This window comes from Oryx dammah, unplaced genomic scaffold, assembly GCF_014754425.2.
Source record: "Oryx dammah isolate SB20612 unplaced genomic scaffold, SCBI_Odam_1.1 HiC_scaffold_2, whole genome shotgun sequence".
NCBI classification, from domain to species: domain Eukaryota; kingdom Metazoa; phylum Chordata; class Mammalia; order Artiodactyla; family Bovidae; genus Oryx; species Oryx dammah.
In genome coordinates, this window is record NW_024070186.1 from 176,911,417 (window position 1) to 176,917,968 (window position 6,552).

Sequence of the window (6,552 nt, forward strand, 5' to 3'; positions counted from 1 at the left end):
TTTCTAGTATTTTTTATACTTTTAGCTCTTATATCATGTAACAGCTAACTTATTTTAGATATTGCAAACTTACATATTCAAATTGTGTGCAATTTTTTCCTATAAAATTAAAATCACACTTAAAAAGCAGACTCATTTCTAGATATATGAACTCCAAATCAATAAGATAAACATCTTAACTTTTTTTAATGGACAAAAGTTTCAAACAGATATAAATGAACTTTATGAATATAGGTGTATATGTACACCTATATGTATATGTAGGTGCTCAACAGCCTTATCCATCAGTGAAATGCAAAAGAAAACTACAGTGAGAACCACCACAACATCCACTAGAATGGTTAAAAATAAAGACTGACAATATCAAGATAGGGAGCAACTGGAACTCTCACACATTGCTGGGGTGGAAGTAGGGCAGTGTAAATTGATCCAACCAGTCTGGAAAACTGCTTGGTAATTTTTGCTAAAGTAAAATATATGGACGAAAGTAAATTTTACTAAAGTAAAACATATGGACTTCTCTGGTGAGCCAACGGTTAAAAATCCTCCTGCCAATGGAGGGGACACAGGTTCAATCCCTGGTCCAGGAAGATTCCACGTGCCACAGGGCAACTAAGTCCATGCACCGCCACTGCTGAAACCCATGCCCTAGAGCCCATGCCACACAGCAAGAGAAGGCCACCGCAGTGAGAGAGTATCCACACCCAACTAGGGAGTAGCCCCTGCTCTTGGCAACTAGAGAAGTCCTGCAGGTAGCAACAAACGCCCAGTGCAGCCAAAACTAAATTAATTAATTAAATAAAGTTTTTAAAAAGTATGCTTCCTCTCTGCCAGCAATTCCACTCCAAGAGAAACAAGTGCCCACGTTTGACAAAAGACATATATAAGAATGTGTATAACATCTTTATTCATAAGAGTCAGAATGTGGAAACTAATTAAATGCCCATCAGTGGTAGAATGGACAAATAGATTGTGATACATATTTGCAGGAGAATACTACACATCAATTTAAAAAGAATGAACAGCTATATTCAGCAAGCTTTTATGAACAAATTGGGCAAAAGAAGACACAAAAGAGCACATACACTGTAATCCCATTTATATGAAGTTCAAGAATAGTCAAAACTGGGGACTTCCCTGGTGGTCCAGGGGTTAAGACTCGGTGCTTTCACTGCCATGGGCCTGGGTTCAATCCCTGACTGGGGAGCTAGGATCCCACAAAGTGTGAGATGTACCAAAAAAAAAAAGAATAGGCATAACTATTGTTGGTGATAGAAGTCAGAAGTGATTACCCTGTGTGTGTTGGAGCCACAAGGCTGTATCTCAATCTGGTGGTGGTTACACTGATAAGTAAAAATTCATCAAATTGTTTAAAAACACAGTTTACTAAAGGTTGACAAGCCATGCCTTTGGCCAGGCTCTGTACCGGCCCAGGGAGACAGCAGTGACTAGAGTCCCTGCCACAGTGAATATCAGTCTGGTCTCTGTCTTGGACAGCTGCCCTCCATGTCATCCCCATCCGTGCGGAGAAAACAACCCATGGTCACTGTGTTATGTCACTCAGGCTGTCGAGACAAAGTACCACAGATTGAGTGGCTGAAGTGTTGTCTCCAGCCCTGGAGGCTGGAAGTCCGAAATCAAGGTACAGTGCTCCCTCCGAAGGCACTGGGAAAGGCCTGGAACAAGCCTCTCTCCTGGCTTCTACCAGTTCCTTGCTTCTGGCAGCGTGCTTCCAATCTTCCCCTGATGCTCTCCTTGTGCACTTGTCTGTGTCCAGATTTCCCCTTTTTATAAGGATGCCAGTCATACTGGGTTAGGGCCTTACTCCGTATGACCTCATATTTAATTACATCTGCAATGACTCTTCCCAACTAGGGTCGCATGCTGAGGTACTGGGGCTTAGGACTTCAAGGGTGGCACAATTGAACTTGAGGGTGTTCAACTGATGAACTTGAGCGTGGTACAACTCAACTGTGACACCTGTTAACAGTTGCAAACTATGCTTTTCCTAATGAGACTACACGTGGGCCTGGAGAACAAGAGTCCTCTGGCCCTGCTGGTGGGAGAGGAAAGGCTGGTCTTTGCGAATGGAAGGCCAGACCGGATGCATGGTTTGCAAAGCAGCAAATCACAGGTCTTGGGACTGAATCCCAACCTCTCATATAACAATGATAACAGCTACCACTGGTTGAGTGCTGACTGGGCAGATACCATACTCGGCATTCTGTTATGGTACCTTGTTATCCACAAGTCTCACAACACCACAGCTGTAAAATACACACCAGTTCTGGTTTATGGATGAGGAAACTGAGCCCTGTAGCTGCCCAAACACACACGAGAAAGTGACAGAGCCAGGATTTAAACCCAGGACTGACCCCAGATGTTCAAGCTGCTTTAGAAAAGGCAGAGGAACCAGAGATCAAATTGCCAACATCTGCTGGGTCATCGAAAAAGCAAGAGAGTTCCAGAAAAACATCTATTTCTGCTTTATTGACTATGCCAAAGCCTTTGACTGTGTGGGTCACAATCAACTGTGGAAAATTCTGAAAGAAGTGGGACTACCAGACCATCTGACCTGCCTCTTCAGAAATCTGTATGCAGGTCAGGAAGCAACAGTTAGTACTGGATATGGAACAACAGGCTGTTTCCAAATCAGGAAAGGAGTACATCAAGGCTGTATATTGTTACCCTGCTTATTTAACTTATATGCAGAGTACATCATGAGAAACGCTGGGCTGGATGAAGCACAAGCTGGAATCAAGATTGCTGGGAGAAATATCAATAACCTCAGATATGCAGATGACACCACCTTATGGCAGAAAGTGAAGAAGAACTAAAGAGCCTCTTGATGAAAGCGAAAGAGGAGAGTGAAAAGTTAGCTTAAAACTCAACATTCAGAAAACTAAGATCATGGCATCTGGTCCCATCACTTCATGGGAAATAGATGGGGAAACAGTGGAAACAGTGGCTGGCTTTATTATTTTGGGCTCCAAAATCACTGCAGATGGTAATTGCAGCCATGAAATTAAAAGACGCTTGCTCCTTGGAAGGAAAGTTATGACCAACCTAGACAGCATATTAAAAAGGAGAGACATTACTTTGCCGACAAAGGTCCATCTAGTCAAAGCTATGGTTTTTCCAGTAGTCATGTATGGATGTGAGAGCTGGATTATAAAGAAAGCTGAGTGCCAAATAACTGATGCTTTTGAACTGTGGTGTTGGAGAAGACTCTCAAGAGTCCCTTGGACTGCAAGGAGATCCAACCAGTCCATCCTAAAGGAGATCAGTCCTAAGTGCTCATTGGAAGGACTGATGTTGAAGCTGAAACTCCAATACTTTGGCCACGTGATGCAAAGAGGTGACTCATTTGAAAAGACCCTGATGCTGGGAAAGATTGAGGGCAGGAGGAGAAGGGGACGACAGAGGATGAGATGGTTGGATGGCATCACCGACTCAATGGACATGAGTTTACCCAATGGACAGGGAGGCCTGGCATGCTGTGGCCATGGGGTCACAAAGAGTCGGACACGACTGAGTGACTGAACTGAACTGACCCGACCCCATGGCCTTGCCCCACTACACCCCTTTTCATCTCTCTGAATCTGATTAATGAAGCAAGCAGCGCTAAGATAGAGTTGTGAGAATTGAACAAGACACCTTACCACTTGCCACATAGCATGTGCAGGCTGCGGTTTTTTCTCTTCCCCGTTCCTACCCATGCACACAAAGGGGGTTCATACAGGTGAAGCCTCTGCAGTAGCCCTCTCCAAAATAAGCAGCCCTTGGTGGTCTGGGTCAGCCTTGGAGCACAGCCCTGCCCCTAGCTCCACTTCATCAGCTGTGCCCACTCCCGGGCACATTCTTGCCTCTCTGCCACTGCCACTTGTGAATGAGTTTTCCAGGGATGGTGTGATCCATCTGGGTCCCCAGTGCAAGGGAAAGAACAGCACTGAAGAATAACCTATTAAATGTGGAACAATGGCATTGGAGAATGGATAACCCAGAGGTGGGTGGAGGATGCAAGAAATGAAGGGTAGATAGAGGGGTGGAAGGGAGGAAAGAAAGATACAGAATGAACTGGATGGATGAAAAGCTGGATGGATTAAGTGGAAAGACAGAATGTCGGTGAACAGATGAACGGACAAAAAACAGTTTTAAATTGGTAGAAGGCTGGATGAATAGACAGATGGATGGAAGAGCAGGTGAGAAAATGAATAGATGGAAAGAGAGGAAGCGGGGAGGGAAGGAAGGAGGGCAGGAGGAAAGGAGCAGGAGGCAGGCTGAACAGAAGGGACCGCGTGGGAGAGGACATGGATGGATAGGTGGGTGGAAGAAAAAAACACCCTTTCTTGGGGTTCAAGACGTCTATGCTGGCAGGACCCGGCCCAGCACGCAGGACGTTCCTGTCCTCTCCCCACCCGCATCGTGGCCCACTTCACCCTTCGACCGGCCTCGGTTTCCCCTCTGGGAGAGCCTGCGTGTCGCCGCCTTAGAGACCAAGCTTGTGGAGTAGGCAGCAGGATCAGGGGAAACAGGCGAGGGGCGGGCGCGGGGCGGTCCCCGAAGCCGCAGCTGGCCCCGCCCCGTGGAGGCGGAGACCCCGTGGAGGCGGAGGCGCCGCAGCACCCGGCTCAGCGTCTAGACCAACCGAAGCGCGGGCGCTGCCGAGATCACTCAGCGCCGCGGGAGCCTGGCCGGGTGAGCGCCGCTGGGGCGCCGGGCGCGGGGCGCGGGGAGGGTGCGCGCGCAGTAGCCGCAGCAGGCAGGACCCGCCCGGAGCTGCCCAGCAGGAGGCTTTCAACATGGGATGGGTTGCCCCTCTCCTACCCAGCCAGCGGGGGTGATGGGTCTGGAGTGGTCCCCGACCGTCTCCCTGTTGCCTTTCACCCGACCCCGCTTTGGGTCCCCAGCGACCTGGATCCAGAGCCAGCCATTCACTGAGACTCTATCAGAGTTCGCAAATGTTCTCTGAGCCTCAGTTTCCCTCCCCGCTGATGGGGGCGGTAACCTCCGCTGCACAAGGCTGCGGGGAGGATTAAATGCTGCAGTGCCGGACTAGCTCGGCGCTTAGCCCTAAGCTCCCAGAGGCAGAACAGCTCCCAGGGGTTTCATTCATTCAACGGCTGCTTAGTGACAGCCTGCTTTGTCCCAGGCACAGGACTGGGTGGAGGCCACGGACACTACTTGATCCAAGCCCTCCTGGCGCATGTGTGCCGGTGGCCTGTGAGGGCCTTGCCACCGGTGAGGTGGACAGGGCAGCCAGCGTTATGTGGGTTCATCGAGCAGGTGTGGATGCTGAGATGCAGTAAGGTTAGAAGGACCTTGCCCAAGGGCGCATCTGGGAAATTCGACCTGCAGCAGGGTCCCAACCTTTGTCACAGAAAGCATCCGCATAGGATAGAAAAATACTCTGGTGCCACAGACTCTTTCCCAGCAGAGTGCCATGGCCTGGTAGAGAAGGGTTCCACTCTGTGGTTCTATTCCCCTGCCTGCTGGGGGAACTGGACTCATACTCTGTGACGACTGAGATCTGAGGTGTCTCCCCTCCCTGTTACAGCCGTGAGTGCCAGGGCTTGTATGGGGCCTGACTATATCCCTCACTCAGAACTATGGCCAGCAGGACAGTGACAGAGGAGACTAGAAGATACCATACAGCGGTCCCAGACTCTGCCCTGTGACCACCAGCAGCAGCACCTGTGGGCCCATTGCTCAGTCACACATTTGCACCTGTTCTTTTTTTTTAATTTATCTTAAATTGAAGGATAATTACTTTACAATATTGTGTTGGTTTCTGCCATACAGCAGCATGTATCAGCCATAGGTGTACATATGTCCCCTCCCTCGCACCTGTTCTTTTTTTATAGCCATTATGTGCCACGCGGAGCAGAGTTTACCTCTCTCTGTATCCACAGGGTCTGGCACACTCTGGTAGACCCAGAGTACACAGTACACATTGCTGCTGTTATTAATGATGATAATGGTGATCTGGCCTGTGGTCTAGCCTTATCCTCAGGTGGAGCAGGAGGTAGGGGGTGAGATGATGGTGACAGTGATTGACAGCCTGGCTTGCTTTAAGTCTTGAGTGAGGAGGACAGGATCCTCAGAGCTGGACCCTAAGAACCGCAGACCTTATCCTGAAGCCCGCAGGGGGTTAGGCAAGCCTTGTGGTGTCAGCCAGCTGCACTACTGGGGACCTGAGAGAACCAGAAGCAGCAGTTTCCAGGGCAGAGGTGGTCCAGCCCTTGTACAAGTTACCAAGGCCCTTTGGATCCCATGTGGCTCCTCCTTTCTTTCCTCCTCCAGGAAGCCCTCCCCATTTCCCCATCAGAAAGCAGTGACCACCGCGCCACCTCCCCCCACCCAGTCAGGTGGCACGATTTGATCCATCTCCCTCTAATACTGCATGGGAACTGGGCTTTTAAGGAGCTGGTAGAGAAGCCGGGAATGCTTGGTGTAAATCTCAGCCATGTGGTGTGGCTTTGGGCTTTGGGTTCCTGAGCTGTGAATCCCAAGACCTTGGGTGCTTTGTCTCTGACTCTCTGAGGAAGGCAG